At 37.6% G+C, this 16482-nt stretch overlaps 1 protein-coding gene across 4 annotated transcripts in view; it reads left to right on the top strand.

Annotated features, from left to right (window-relative positions):
* Nucleotides 1–16482, top strand: part of LOC117570320 (uncharacterized) — a 75654-nt gene that overhangs the window by 34074 nt on the left and 25098 nt on the right. The window lies entirely within an intron of this gene.

A 16482-nucleotide genomic window follows, 5' to 3' on the forward strand; every position in this document is an offset into this window, starting at 1 on the left:
TGACTCTATAAAGTATATAGATTCATGATCAGGGTCAACAACCGAGACGTATGAACCTAGATTTCAGATATATTTCTCTACATTTAATAATAATAATTAAAGATATAATCAGATTAGGTTTGTTTGAATGTAGTATTGTATCAACATACCAAATATGGCCTTTAGTATATTTTACAGTATATAGTATATTTTGAATGTATTACTATATAGATACAATAAATACTGCTGTTGGTATATTTAGCACTTTATGGAAAATTTATAATTTAGGTCTTTATCAACATTTGATATGTTGATATAGTCTTTGGTATATGGTTTTTTTTTTTAATGTAGTACTATATCATCATATTGCCATTGGTATATTCTGCACTTACCATAGAGTATTTTGCACTCTATGGTATATTTTGAATGTAGTACTATCAATATACCAAATACATACGTTGTGCATTCTATGGTATATTTTAAATGTGGTGCTCTAACAATATACAAAATATAGCCATTGGTATATTTGACACTCTGTGGTATATTTCGAAAGTGGTATAAATTAATATACTAAATATAGCCGTTGATATATTATACATTACTATATCAATATACTAATTATACTATTTTGGTATATTTTCAGTATTTTTTGGTATATTAATTTGGTATATTTTAAAATGAATACCGAATTGCTTTGCTTTTATTCAACATGGATAGCGGGTATCTCACAGTCGAGCACACTCAACTGTAGTTTACTTGTTTTATTTTTTTGGGCCAGCAACTGGCATTGGCCATTGTGCTGCCGATGTTTGTGTTGATCTTGCTGAAAACCAGCTGCTGCTGTGTTTGCAAACATTGCGTATACGCATTATCAAAAAACAGAAAAAAGAAAAAAGACTTGACAAAATCCTCACTAAATGACGCTAATTTATTGTAATGCCAAAGTTCGAAGTGCCACAGTTGTTGTTGTTGTTCGAGTGATAAGATATGGACTTACTCCGCAATAGAGTCGCAATTTCGTGATGTCATTGAAGAACAACCAACCAACCAACTAACGGGCATGACCAGACTATATAGTATATAGAATATACTTTTAGTTGTGATAAAAATCGAACTGTTTGTGGGGACCAAGCGTAATTGCTTTTGCAGTTGTGATATAAATCGAGCGGGCGCCATAATTGTTTTCAAATTGGCTATAATCATAGACGAGACTTTAATTGCCAGCCGATTGAATAACACACCAACTGCCCAACTGACTAACTGACTGACTGACTATTTGATTGATTTGCCTTGGCTTGGCATGCGGTGGTTGTGTGATTTGCTGCTGAGCTGTGACGTTCACAGGCAAAAGATCAGAGTCAGGCATTAGTCAGCCGCATGACCCAAGAGCCAAAGTGAAATGCGATTTAGACAGGCCTAAAGCACATCAAAGCCAGACGGGAATGTTGATGGATGTGTGTGTGTATGAGGGAGACACCAAAAGAGAGAGAGAGAGAGAGAGAGCCAGCGACTGTTCATTGATAAATAAAATTATAGAAAACTGAATGCTAGACGCCAATAAAAGGCAACAATAAACAACGTCTGCTGCTGTTGATTATGTAATAAAATCAAGTAAGGCCGGTCGACATATGTATGTAAATCAAAATGCGAATATATAGTGTATATATATATATATCCCTCTCTCTTCCGCTCTCTCTTTTGCTGTGTAGTGGGCGTCACGATGATTAGCAAATCTGCAGCAGACGAAATCGGTTTTTTGTTCGTATTATACTTTGTGACATTTTGTTGTTTGTAGCCCCGCGGCAGACAAGTTGATAAAGACTTTTGCTTATGTATTACAAAACGGTCTACCGTTAAGTACATTATATATATATCTGCTTTGTTCTCTCGCTCTCTCTCTCCCACTTTTGTCTCGCTTTTGTTAGTGCTTAGCTTAGCTCAAAGTTTTCAATTTAATGCACAAGCAAAGACATCCGTCTGCAGCAGATCGCTTTGTCTGTCCGTCCGTCCGTCTGTCTGTCTATCTGTCTGTCTGTCCTTCTCTCTCTCTGCTACGTCATTCGGCATTCGTTTGGGGCAGCATCGTGTGTGGCCCCGAAAGCCAGACAGAGCGTGGAGTCTGTAGCACAGCCACAAGCAGCTGTGTGTTGTGTGTTTGTGTTGTTGCTGATAACGCGAATTTGCGAATAGCAAACGGAAACGAGTTATCGCTTGATAATGGACCAGCGAACAGACGACCACAGCACAGCACAGCACACATCACAGCATTGCGAATGCCATAAAGCAGTGCATAAATCACACACTAAAGCCAACGAGACTTGAGTCGCTGAACTGAACAGAAAGGTCGCTGCTTTCCTAGAATTTTATACGTGATGGAGCAAAGTTCTTATGCCTCACTTTTCATAGTTCAAAAGGCTAAAAATGACTTGCAGAATGAACTGTACAGATGAGGAAAGAGTTATCTCCAACCACTACTAGAAAATAGTAACTTTATGTACAGTAAAAACTACTTCATTAACTAAATATTCCCTTTCTAAAGTCGGAGAAATTTATTCTATTAAGGCGGTTAAGACCTAAAATCCGGCTGTCTGTCTGTCCATCAATTTTAAAGATGCAGATCACAGCGCAGATTGCAGCTTAAGCCACCAAAATGATTAAATTACTTTAAAAGTGCTAAGCAGTTCAAGTTTTGCATTTATTTTTAAAGGGTTCAGTAGACACTCATCAATTAGAACGAATTTGTTTTAAAGGCAATTCAAATATGTGACCTATTCTAATTCCCAGACAACCTTTTAATACAAAACGTCTACTGTATAAATTAAAACTTAGTATGTAGATTCTTTTCCACTTTGGACAATTTAGGGCCCAACAAATCGTTCAAACTTACTTAAAATACACAAATAATTATTTTTTATACTTTAGTAGATCCTTTTTTCACTTTTTTTTAAAGAGAAAACCTTCTTCAAATGCTTATATTTATACTATTTTGTATTTAATAAAACTATGGAAATGAAACTATACAATCCAGTGAAAAAAACTACTTCTTATTTACTTTGTTACTTTATTTTATTTGAAAGACGATGATAAACTAACAAATTTAATACAAAATTTCTTCAATTCAATCCTTATTTCTGAAAGATTCAACTTTCTGAAATTCTTAGCTTCAATAAACTGACTCTTTTAATACAAAATTTCTTTATTTCGTCTTCACTTTAATTACTTTAAAAATTTCATTTCATATTTGTGGAAGATTAAACTTTCTGGAATTCTTATATTAGAATTTTACCATATTATCCGTTATTGAAAGCAAACAAAATGCGCTGGTCACACTTAATTTTCATGCTCTAAGAGTATTTTAGAGTCGTCTAAACTTCTTTGTAGCTTACTCTTGATTTCCTTAAGAGTATTTAAGAGTCGATTAAACTCCTTTGTAGCTTGTGATGCAGTGTAGACTGCTCTTTGTGCTTCTTCATTCTTCGTCGTTCTTCTCGGAAATCTGTCTCGTCAGTCAGCAGACTCGAGACTTGAGACTGCGACTCCTGACAACAGCCAACGCGCCTGTGGCCTACATTTGGCACACAAACACACATAAAGACACACATATTCACACACATACACACATATATATATTTAGCAGTAAAGTTGGTCGCTTATTATGGCTGCTTTGCTTTGCTATCTCGTCGGGGGCAGCCCATCAATGATTTATTCGCATTTCGCGTGTTGCGCACCAAATACACATTCTCTATGCAAGTCTGTGTGTGTGAGAGTGTGTGTAATATATGCATACTTGTGTCTGTGTGTGTTTGCTTGCGTCCTTTTGGCGCTTTGGGCTTGGCACACAAAATGCGCAACTTCCTGCTTTTATGGCTTTGCCGTTGCCTTTGCTTTCGGCTTTGGCTTTTGGCCTTCGTCGTCGTCGTTGTTGTTGTTGTTGTCGTGCCTCATTCTCGCCTGCTTCGTTGCCTCCGCTGCTTCGTGACTGCGTCTATATGTATGTATGTGAGTAAGTGTGTGTGTGTATGTGTGTGTGCAGACATCCTTGATTGCCGAAAAACGAAATGTAGGTCAATAGAATTTCTTGATTGCGTAATTTCTTCTTGCGCTTCTCGTATTGTATTTCTTTTTCATTATACGTTTTTCTCTTCTTTTTTTTTTGTGGCCATTTTTTAGGCGCTTCGAACTTGCGAGTTTGAAAATGTTTTTGTGCGACGCCCAGCAATTTGTTTGATTTGCAGTCAGTTTGCCATCAATCATTTTGGGGTCGCTTTGCCTGTCTACGTCGTCTGTCGTCTGCACCTCACAGAGGCACAGACACAGACACAGTTTCGATTACATCAGAAAACGCTGAGCCCAGCTAATGACACGAGATATCATTATACGCTCCATATATACTATATGTATATGCCACTATATCTATAGAGCAGACAACATGCTATGCCTATGGAAATTCCACAAACGTGCCGCCCGCCCCAGTCGAGTCAACGCGAATCGAGGCCAAAAGTCGGCAAAACGTCGTCGTCGTCGCCGTCGTCGTTGTCGGCGTAGTCGTAACATTGATATCGGGGAATCGAAAAAAAAAAATTGTATTTCAGTCCCGCAGTCCAGTCGAGTCATGTCGCTCCCACCTACATAACGCGTGTCTGGCTGACTGACTGTGTGCAAGGCGAGGGCGAAGGCGAGCACAAGGGGGAAAGCTAAAAGGTTCGTCTCGAAATCGCCGTCGATTGTCGTTTGCTGATTAAATGCCGAAGCTTCTTGACAACAGTAACAAAAACAACAACAAAAATATCGGAATCGGAATCGAAATCAGCATGAGAATGGCAATGGCATTGGAACTGCGAACTGCGAATTGGGAATTGGAATTGCGAATGGGAACAAAGCATAGAGTTAGTTCAAGCAAAAGGGGTAGCTAAATGAGTTTGCATTAATTTCGTGTGTTTAGTTTTGCTTCTTTTTGTGTTGTAGTTGTTGTTGTTGTTTTTGTTTTTTGACGGTCATTGGCCAAAAAACAGATAGAAAAAATTTAAAATTCAAATTGTCTGCGATTGAAACTAACAAAACACACACAGACAGCTTTCAAAATAAAATTCCTGACCACTGAATATGTCTGCAAAAAACAACAAAAGAGAGCGGGAGAGCGAGCAATAGGTGCGAGAGCGGGAGCAGGAGAAGCACCCGATTGTGTTTTATTCGTAGACAATATACAAGTTTTCTTCCAGTCCCGTCATGTGTAGACACAAGATGCGAAAAGACTTACTCACTTCGTTTTGCCGTATATGCGGAACTGATTATCTACAAGACTCGTCGAGTATAAATTCTTGCCAAAGGGAAATTAAAATTTCCCTCGGCTGCGCTGGCGGAATTTGTACTCGACGTTTCTTGTAGAAAATATGCGGTGCAGCTCTTGCCGAAAATCTGTGCTTAGATTCTAGTGCGTAGTTCGGAATATGCAAAATAAAAATACGCTCAAAAATATATGCAGTAAATAAAATGTTTATTATACTTGAAATTAAATTTATTAAAACTAATACAATGAGTACTTAAATTTATATATAATATTATCTAAACAGTTTTACTTATAACTAAATAATATAATAGCTAAAAGAAAAAATTAATTTATTTCGCCGTTTTCAATATTCTTCGCCCTGAACAATGCCTTGTAGTTTCTATTTTTATCATCCAACGTAGCTCTTTCGTGGTCCTCAAAACTGTAAATATAAATACAAATACAAATATATTTTTTAATTTAAATCAGATTAGAATAGTAGTTTAATAATATTAACAACTTACCTCTGATTGTTTTATAAAAGACGCGTAGGAAAAAATCAACTTTCTCGTACAGCACTCACAAAACAAATGACAAATGATACACAAAATTGCACATGTTCGAGAAAAGTAGGCGTTAGGGAAATTACGCGTTGCGCTAAGAGGGCGCGTACACCAGACTCAATGCAAGAAGCATTCTACAAGACGATTCATCTAACGATCTGCATAAAATTCTTGCACATGTTCGAGAAAAGTAGGCGTTAGGGAAATTACGCGTTGCGCTAAGAGGGCGCGTACACCAGACTCAATGCAAGAAGCATTCTACAAGACGATTCATCTAACGATCTGCATAAAATTCTTGCAGTCTCGGTCTTGGCATGACACGAAACACAATTGGGCAGAGTCACGCATAGGCCTCGAAAATACATTTTTATGCTTTTACTAGCATGCCTGGCCTCTGGGACGATATGGCATGAGACGGCACGACACAACGCGAGACGGGACGGCACGGAACGAAATGGAATGGGTAATTTTTGTAGTTTTCGCGGGTGAGAGGCAGGCCGGCAGCGTGAGCGGGATAGCGATACTTAAAAATAGATAGACAAATTGTCGCGTCATGCAAAAAGCGGCGCGAGAAGCACGCAAAAAAAAAAACAATTACTACAAAAATAACAACAAAACAGACAGCTGTTGTTGTTGTTGTTGTGATTTGTGCAGTGTTGCAGCAGCAGCAGCAACACAACAACAAAAACAACTGAGAGAAAAAAATTGCATAGTCGGCGTCTGGCTAACGTTTTTTGGCTTTTGTCTTCGCTTACTTTGTCTGCGCTTTATTCGGCATTTATTTTATATTTAACCGTTGCCTGTCACTGTACAGCACAGAGAGCACAACACAGAGAGCGAGAGAGAGCGGGAGAGTGAGCGAGAGCGAACGAAACAACAGTGTTGCAAATTGCAATCAAAATTTATTGTCTTCCCCCGATGAATGTCTGGCAAATCAAATGGAATGTCTAAACTGTCTGCTGTTGTACCTTAGACAGACATCGCAAAAACAACAAAACAATACAATACACGATATACTACTCGTATTTATATGGCACGGTCGTGCACCCTGTCGCTCGGACACATCAATTTCAGTCGATTGACGGACAGACGACAACGATCCTCAACTTTTTTTGCACTCGTGCAGCAATTACAGTGTCAACTCCACAAAGTGAACTCAACGAAAGCAAATTTCATTACAGAAACCTTGTAAAATCGAACGAAGGTGAATATTTTATGATTCTCGGTTATCGATAACTATCGTAATGTGTAGAAAGTGACGCATTAAGTGAATAGTGAATATAATGAAATCAAGTTACATTACATAAACCGAAGTTATTCAAATGAAAGTGAATATTTTATGATATTCAGTGTAGAAGTTGACAAATCAAGTGCATAAATCTAAACAAATTCAATAGAGGTGAATATTACATGATAGTTGACGATTTTCAATAATCGATAACAATTGAAAAGCTTCAAAAGTTACAAATTATGTGCCTAAAAAGCATAAAATGGCAAAAATAAAAATAGAAATTAAAGCTGGACTCTTAATGCGACTAAAAATTCGAGAAACTAATGCATTTCAACGTTATCGATATTAATCGAAAGTGTTACGAAAGCTACAAATAATAAATTGTGCAATTTTCCATTGCAATGAAATGATTTTTAAGTGTTTTCTAATTGGAGTTTTCACTTTAAACAATGTAAATAGTTTTCGAGCACAATTTATCGATCTATCAAGCGCTCTTTCGATAGCTTTGCGGTGATTTATGCTGCAGGTGAAAAGGCGTGGAATTTAAATCCATTTATTTGGTGATTTGATTGAGTTTTAGCCAACCAAAATAATCGTAAATGCAATGGCAACAGCAAAAGCAGCAAAAGTGGTCGAGTTCGAGATCGAACATAATCAATTAATATGTATTAATTAAGCCATTAATAGCTTTTCACTAATCATTTTGTTTGGCCCAAAAATGCCAACGTTTTTTCTCGATTTTTTTTTTATCTGGGGAGAACCGAAACAATCGAAACAGTCGAACAGCCGAACGAACGGAGCTTGTCCCGGCATTCGAATTCACATTCGCTCCATTGGAAACAAATTAGCTACACGCGCTGCGATTGGCACCTACTTCGTCCCCTCGTTCGCCCACTCTCCATTTAAGCCCCCGCTTGGCGTGGAAAAGATACTCAGATACAGATACACTCTCAGTTAGATAGATAGATAACCGAATCGCAGCCAGATAAAATAAATGCGACGCCAGAAGGTGCAAAGAAAGTGCGAAATCTATATAATATATATCATTTTAGATTAATAATGTATTTCGAGTTTTTTGGACTTTTGTGTGTGTATGTGTTTGTGCAAAAAATTCATCAGTTTGTTGCCTCAACTCAGACGCTTATCATATTGCCTCTTTTTGTTTGCTATTGTCGACGTCGATGTCGTTGTTGTTGTTGAAGATACAGAAAAACTGCGCGCAAAAATGTTCATTGATAAGTGCAGCTGTGAAGCTTAAGCGTTTGCAATGCAATGTGCAATTGGAAACGAAGCGAAACTAAAACGCAATTCGCGGGTATTGTTTTAAATGGTTACGCGGCGTATGAGTAACATACTACAGAAATTTGTGTTGTACACATATTACGTATACGCAGCAGCGATGACTTGCTGGCAGTCAGGCGGTGAGCACGCGCTTCAAATCAGGCCAACAACCAGCCAGCTGACACGCTTTGCCACAGCCAAAGCTAGAAGCGAAGAAGATGGCGACAAAGGATTCGCGTTTTATGTTTTGCCCGTTGCATTGTTTGGCATCTATGTGTGTGTGTGTGTGTGCCATGGATTTGCCATGCTCTGTTAAACTAGTTTAGAGAGGCTTACAAAATCCCCCCTTCTGACTGACCCACTTACATACGTAGTGTGAGAAAGGGGGAGGGGAGGGCGGGGGCAGCAATGAGGTCAATGAGTCATTGGCCGAAGCAGGTTACAAAGCTAGCGCAAAAAAACCCTTCACGACATCCATAGATACACACACACACACACACACACACACACACACACATTGGCAGACATTTGCATATAAGTATGAAAATGGCAAATAGCTGAGGCAATTTTTCGTAATATTTCGAAGCCTCTGTCAATATTTGCTTGCCGCTGCGTCGAGCCAAAGCTCGAAACAAACAAAAGCGCCTCCTCCCTCTTCATATTTCGTTCCTCCCCTCCCCGCTTTGTTGGCCAGTCGTCGTCCAGTTGTTCAAGAGTAGAACAGAAGCGCCAAACAAACAGGCAGCGCTAAAATCAACAAAGTATGACACAATGTTGCACAGCAACAACAGCAGAGAGAAGCGAGGAGGAAGGGGAACGGGGGAAGCGAAAGAGTCGAGCAGCAAATGCGAATGCGGATGCGAAGCTTTGCCATAGAGCCACGACTTAACGTTGATGGGTTTCCATCATCATCATCATCATCATCAGCAGCAAGCAAGCAACATCATCATCGTTTTCAAGAGAGGGAGCGAAGGGAGGAGGAGTTGAGTTTTAAGCAAATTCGTGTCTAGACGCGCAGACCCTGTGAACTTAATTATGACAACAAAAGCCAGCACTTGTGTTGCCCCCCCCCCTCCGTCTCTCCACCCCTCGATGCCATGAAAATTATGTAACGCGAGTGCAAAAAGTATGAATACATGGCGTATACGCAATATCCTCCTCAGAGGCGCGCATTGCGCATACGCCGCGTGCGCCAACTTTGCCGCACAGCAGCATTGCCATTAATCAATTCAGCGTGCTTGATGACGTTGCATGCGATTAGCAAAACGAAAAAAAAACTTGTATGTACATATGTATATATTCGCATATATAGTAATGTCTATAAAAAATCTCGACGATTTTTTTGCAGTTTTTTTGTTGTTGTTGTTATTGCTTGAATGCACACAGTGCACTCGCTAAAGGTCGTAACGGCAGGCGGCAAAAAACACGAGCTCATCATACCAGACACGCTGCCTGAGACTGGGCGAGGTCGCCGCCACTCTACCTCTCTCTTTCTCTCTCTTTCTATCTCTGTCAACGTCGTCGTCGTCTGCGGTTTGGCTTTTGCTTTGCTTTTTACTCGGTTTTTGTTTTGCGCCTTTTGCATTCGCCATTCATTTGCATGTTTGCCAGCGAACGCTTTGCTCTGCTGTCTGCGATTGCATCAAAAGGGTTGACCCTCTGCCCCTCCCACTCTCTCTCTCTTCTGAGCTCTCTCTCTCTCTTTCTCTCTATTTCACTCGCTCTCGCTCAGTGACGGAAACGGAAGCGTCTGCCGCAGCAACTTTGTTGCCTACTGCATTTTTATTTCATCTACGTTTTTTCTTTTCGTTTCGCTCTTATTTTGTTGTGCATGTTGATATTGAAAATTTGCTTGTTTTATAATGTTGAATTGCCAAAATTTATGTCTCGCCTGCAGCGTTTGGCCAAGTGCCGAGACCGAGCCCGCGGCTAGCTGACCACAGCTGCATAACCATAAGTAATCGCTGCACAGTGTGCATACCTTTTACATACCCTAACAACATTATACTCTGTAAATAGTTTGCTGCATTTTTAATGAATTGAAAAAGTCACTAGAGATGTCATTAGGATTATATGCAATTGAAATAGTTATGAAATGAAAACTTCTCTCTTCCTTTTCTCAATGAATAATTTCTAAAAGAATTCAAGAGAAATGGAAATGTTCTACCATTTTTTGATAGGTTGATGAAATAGTTGCTGAAAGATCTGCCGACTTTTCACCAGTATTTTAAATTGTCAAATCCTAATTGCTTCGCAAGGTTTCAAGGTTCAAATAAGGTTTCAATGTTCTTCTCAATAAATTAAAATTACTTTTTACTCTTTTATAAATTGATAAATGCAAAATGTGCCTTATGAAATCGTCGCCGAATGTTAAACTGCCTTTTCACGCAATCAAATTTAAATTTATTTTAAAATCCTCTTTTCTCCGTAATATTTACTACTTTATAAATAAGCTAAGTAGTTTTAGTTTATATTTCTTATAATAGCTTCGTTAGTTGATAGCTTATGAAAACCTTGGCGAAAGTTCCACTGACTTTTCACACATACATTGGAATTTATTATGAATTCCTTACGTATCAATACTATTTCCTACATTGTTTCAGTTTTCAAATAATAATAAATTCCAATATTTTGTAATTATTTCATAAGTTGATAAGGCAACAATTTTACATTACGAAATCCTTGACGAAAGTTCAACCGACTTTTCACTTTTGTTGTACGAATTCCTAAGCAATATTTTCTACTTTGTAAGTAAAGCAATTATTTTCAGTTTTCAAAGCTCTTCATAACAAATTCTTGCAATTCTTTCACAACTTTGTCAAGCTAAAAGTCACTTATGAATTCCCCGCTGAACTTTCATAACACTTTTCACACATTCATTATATTTAGGTTCTTTTAAATTATTGCCTACTCTATTTTGCACTATTTGCATAGAAACTATCAGTAAATATTTGCACTTTTCAAATTTTGTAATGCTTACATAACTGAATATAGAAAATAGCTACATTATGAATTCCATGCTGAGCGCTCAGCACACTTTTCACACTTGCATTGATGTTCGTTTGCGGTTTTGTTCACACCGGAATTATCAGCTGATGTTCGTGGAGCAAGTGAACGAAAAATAGCATGTCATCATTATTTCACAGCAATCTTTGTTCAGCTGGGTGGTCAAAAACTAACAGACTAAACCACAAGGCGGTGTGCTGTGCGAAATGAAGATCTTTTTCGAATGTTTGCACTGTTTATTCGCATACAAATAGACTGGGTTTGGACGGTTTTTGCATTGCTGCCGTCTACCGTCTGGCACTTGACTGACGTCAGTTGCTGAATTTTGTTGTTGTTGTTGTTGTTTTTGTTCAGCACAGTACATTTAGTGTGTTTGTGTTTTCGTGTTTGTTTATCAGACACCACGTCCCGTGCCAATTGTGTGCCACAGACTACAACTACGTGGTACGTGACGCTCTACAGCTGCCGTTGCTGTTGCTGTTGCTACTTGGCCCAGACAACTCAAAGGTGGCCCACGTCTCATTACACAAATTTACATAAATCGCTTTACAATGTAAGCGAGCATCGATCAGTTCTATGCAGAGCAAAGTTAGCTTAATTTCTGAACATCTTTTCGTGGACAATCATTATCATCATGAAATTCTTTCAAGTTCAATGTCAAATGCTTTACAATGTAAGCGAACATCGATCAGTTATATGCATAGCAAGGTTAGCAAAGTTAATTTTCTCAACATCTTTTCATACACGATCATCATCATCATGAAATTCTTTGAATGTAAGCGAACATCGATCAGTTATATGCAGAGTAGAGTTAATTTGAATTCATAAACATCTTTTCGTATTCGATCATTATCATGCAAATATTTCAAGTTCAATGTAAGCGATCATTGATCAGTTCTATGCAGAGCAAAGTTAGCAATCTTATTGGTCACGATCATCATCGTCATGAAAATCTTTGAATGCATCTTATGCAAAGCAAATTTAGTTTAATTTTCTCAACATCTTTTCGTACACGATCATCATCGTGAAAGTCTTTCAAGTTCAATGTCAAACGCTTTACGTTGTAAGCGATCATCGATCATTCAAGTTAAATCTTTAATGCTTTACATTAAAAGTGAACATCGATCAGTTTTGCGCAGATCAGAGTTCGTTTCATTTTCTCAACACAATTATCATCATCAACGAATTCTTTCAAGTTCAATGTCACACAACAATGCGATGATTGTATATTTTTGTATTATTATACTAATGCGTCGGGATTTGTGTATGTTTCGAGTTGATTTCGCGACATTTGCCTTAGTTATCCGCCCGACGACACTCACTTTTAACCTTGACATCAATTAACGTGTCAATGCTCCGGGGCAACATCGAAACTGACAAAAAATCTCAGTGTGTGTGGGGGCGATAGTGGTGAGAGCGGAGTTGAACAACAAATGCACTTGACTGTCATTAGCGGTGCCATCATAATCATTGAATTAATAACTTGAAGAATTTGTTGTGCGCGAAAAAAATCATTTCATATCATATCATACTATAAAGTAGAGAGTATATAGCAGAGAGCATACAAAAAAAAAAAAAACACCTCAGGCGCCTCCTTTCACTTGAATTCAATTGAATTGTCAGCCTCCAAATTGCCCGATTATCATTGTGTGTGTGTGTTTTTTTGTATCTGCTTGACTCGCTTTCGGTCAAGGAACCTACCTGCCTCTCCTTCTGCTCCGATCGGGGCTAAAGATTGTATGCAAACAAGTTTTCTGCCCACTGTGGCGATTGCCCACTCAGAGATCGCACAACTAAAAATAGCCACAAAAATCCATTTAAGTCGCATAAATCGAAGGCAGACCACAAACTGTCAGACAGACTGTTGTGGCTGTGGCTTCAAAAGCCGTAAAAAAACAGCTAAAAACTAAACACCTGTCTAGATATTGAATCAATATTAATTCTAATACCATAATGACATTAGCTTAAAGTGTCACTTTAATTCATTATGTGCCAATGTGCAAACAAACCACAAATTTTCGCACCACACAGTGTTTATACGCTTTTCGCATGATTTTAGACAACACACGTTAAAGTTCAAATTTGCTAGGCAACATTCGATTTAAGTGCTTATCGGACTAACAACAAAGTATTCCAAGGCACTGTTAACTGTAAGAGGTTTATTAAGAAGATTGAAACAGACTTTTTTAAATGATTAATAAAGCTTCTTTAGAAGATTCAAGAAGCTTCGTTATAAGATTTAAAGCAACTTTTATGAATGATTTTAAAGAGTTTCGCTAGGGGATTAAAAGAGCTTCATTAGAAGAATGAAAAAGCTGCATTAAATGATTTATTACAACATTGAAAAAGCTCAGTTTGAGAATGCAAACTGCTTCGACGGAAGATTCGAAAGAAGATAAAGAGAGCTTCCGGTAAAAAAAAATGAAATAGCTTCGTTAGAGCATTAAACGAATTGCTTCACAAGATTTAAAAGATTTGTCAGAGTATTAAGATAGCTTTGTTAGAGCTTAAAGCTCAATTTGAGAATGGAAATAGCTTTGACAAAAGATTGGAAAGCTTCAAGAGAAGATTGAAAGCAACTTTTTCGCAATTTTGAAAGAGCTTTGTTAGAGGATGGAATGAGCTTCACTTCAAAGATTAAAACAGTTTCGTTTATGAATTGAAACAGCTTCGATGTATGATTGAAAACATTCAATAGAAGATGAAGACATTTCCGTTGACATGGCAGCTTTAAAAGATTGTAACACCTTCATTAGAATATTAAAAATGCTTTGCAAGATCGGTCTTCGTTAAAAGCACGAAACAAGTTCATTTGAAAATTAAATTACTTTCAAAATCTTCTAAAAGATCCAACCTCTAATACTTTCTGCTAAGAGTTCCGTTCTCTTAGTCTAAACTCTATAATATATACAGTTCTTTTTACGACAAAAGTCTGTTCGACAACAATAGAAAAATGTATTTGCATAAATTTGAACCCCAGTTCAACTTTTGCTACTATCAACTACACAAAGACTTGTGCAAAACTGATGTGATCGCTTCGTTGTGTGTAGCGTATCGCTGTGCACGTGTGTCTATAGATATGACTGTGTCGCAGACGCGCTCAATCAGTCACCTGCAATAAAAATTACACCAACAATGGAGGCGCACAATTAAAACCAAAAAAAAACGAGAGAGAGAGACTAAAAAACAATGAACAAAAACGAAATAAGCACAGCGACCGACAGCGAAAAAAAAACCAAAAACAACAACAAAGACGCTCAGCCGGTTGAGTCACCTGTCTGCTGCTGTCTGTTGCTGTTGCTGTTGTTGCTGCTGGGGTTGTTGCCGCTGTGGTTGCTGCTGTTGCTGTTGCTGCTGCTGCTGCTGCTGCGAAGTTGTCAGCGACAGCGGCTGGGAATGCGCAAAAGTCTAAAGTGCCACTTGTTGTTGTCGTTGTTGCCGCCGATGTAAAATTGAAGCCAGACAGAAAGACAAACATCAGACATAACCACATACACACACACACACACACACACACGTACACACACTTGTACATTGTTGACATATTCGCTGTACATTTTAATTTTAGTTGATTAACTTCATTTCTGTCTTGTTACCATTTATTTTATCTTTATTTTTTGTCTCCTCTGCAATCTGCAAATCGTAAATTGCTCATTGCGCAAACATTTTCCACTTGGTTTTCCATTGACGTGATCAAGCTAAACCACCTGACTAACTAATTAACTGACTAACTAACTAACTATCCAGCGCATAACTATTAACTATCTGATCCCGTCTAGCAACCTCGTCTCCTCTTCCCCTTTCTCTCTCCTACTGTCTGTCTGTCTGGCTTTGCTATTTATCTGGCCAGACAGCGACGTCATTAACTCATTTTGATTTTGTTTGACCTCGGTCTCTGCCTGTCATTTTCATTGTAACTGTACATCATCGAGAGACAGACCTTATAATGATTTACTATGTCATTAAGGCTAGTATGCTGATCACATTGAACAGCCGATGGCAGCTACAAAATTGGGAGAAATTGCAGAAAGCTGCAAAATGCTGAATCATTTTTATTAATATTTTTAAATACTCAAATTAAACCCCTATATTATTAAATGCTTAAGTTAATCCCTTTTAATTTCTAGTTAAAAAAATATTCGTCATTATAACATTACTATTTTTATCACTAGTCTCTCTATCTTTCTCTCTTTTGAGTCATTTTATGATTATGACGTTGATTGCAAAAAATGTGAAATGAAATTTATATCTAATCAAACGGGACCGTAATTGAAAGTTCATTTTTTATTTATAACTTTGTAAAAATTAATGCAATTTGCGAAAATAAATATAATGACACTGAACTGTGCCAAATTTATAAAAAGATTTTTTAATCACTGTTTTAAATGTTTCATCATTAAAAATAACTTTAACTTTAACTTCATTCTTCAAACTAAATTTTAAATAAATCACTGTTTCAAATCTGTGGTTATTGAGATTTCAATTAATTAGTGAAAGTATTTTTCGTTATAAGTAAAAGCCAGTTTAATGTTTCTGTTTTATTCTAAAGTTCAAATTTGAATAGATTAATCACTGATCAGATTGAAGGAAGGAATTTATTATTTTTAAGAAATGTTCAGATCACAGGTCAAATGCTGTCTTAAGTGAAGAAATTGCTGGTTTCTAAGTTTAGTATTACTTTATTTTTAAACTTATGTTATAAGTATGTTCCACTTTTTAGGAAGTCCTTTCATCCATATATAAATTAATCACTGATCTTGAATGTTGAACTTTCTTCTCTATAAGTTTAGCATCTTTTCTCTTTAAAAATAGTGCCGTAATTGCATTAATTTCTACATTTTCACTTGCATTATGTCTCATTCTAGAACCAAGTCGAACGAACTGCATACTAGTCTTCACTTGTAATATCTTGCGAAGCTGGCAATCGCAGCTGCCTCGGCATACATACTATAGTCATAACATGCTATAGTCATAGATGTAGTCGTCGAACTCGTGTCGTACCTATAGATATGGGTACATTGGGGTCTCGCTGTCTCATTCTGATATCAACTCGTGCTAACTTACACGTACAAACAAAGAAATGTTTGTGTGTGTGTGAGTGCTTTGAAATATACGTTGGCTAAATAGCTTGGCTAGCATAAGTATAACATGTCTGA

Source organism: Drosophila albomicans, chromosome 3 (genome assembly GCF_009650485.2).
Source record: "Drosophila albomicans strain 15112-1751.03 chromosome 3, ASM965048v2, whole genome shotgun sequence".
Taxonomy (NCBI): Eukaryota; Metazoa; Arthropoda; class Insecta; order Diptera; family Drosophilidae; genus Drosophila; species Drosophila albomicans.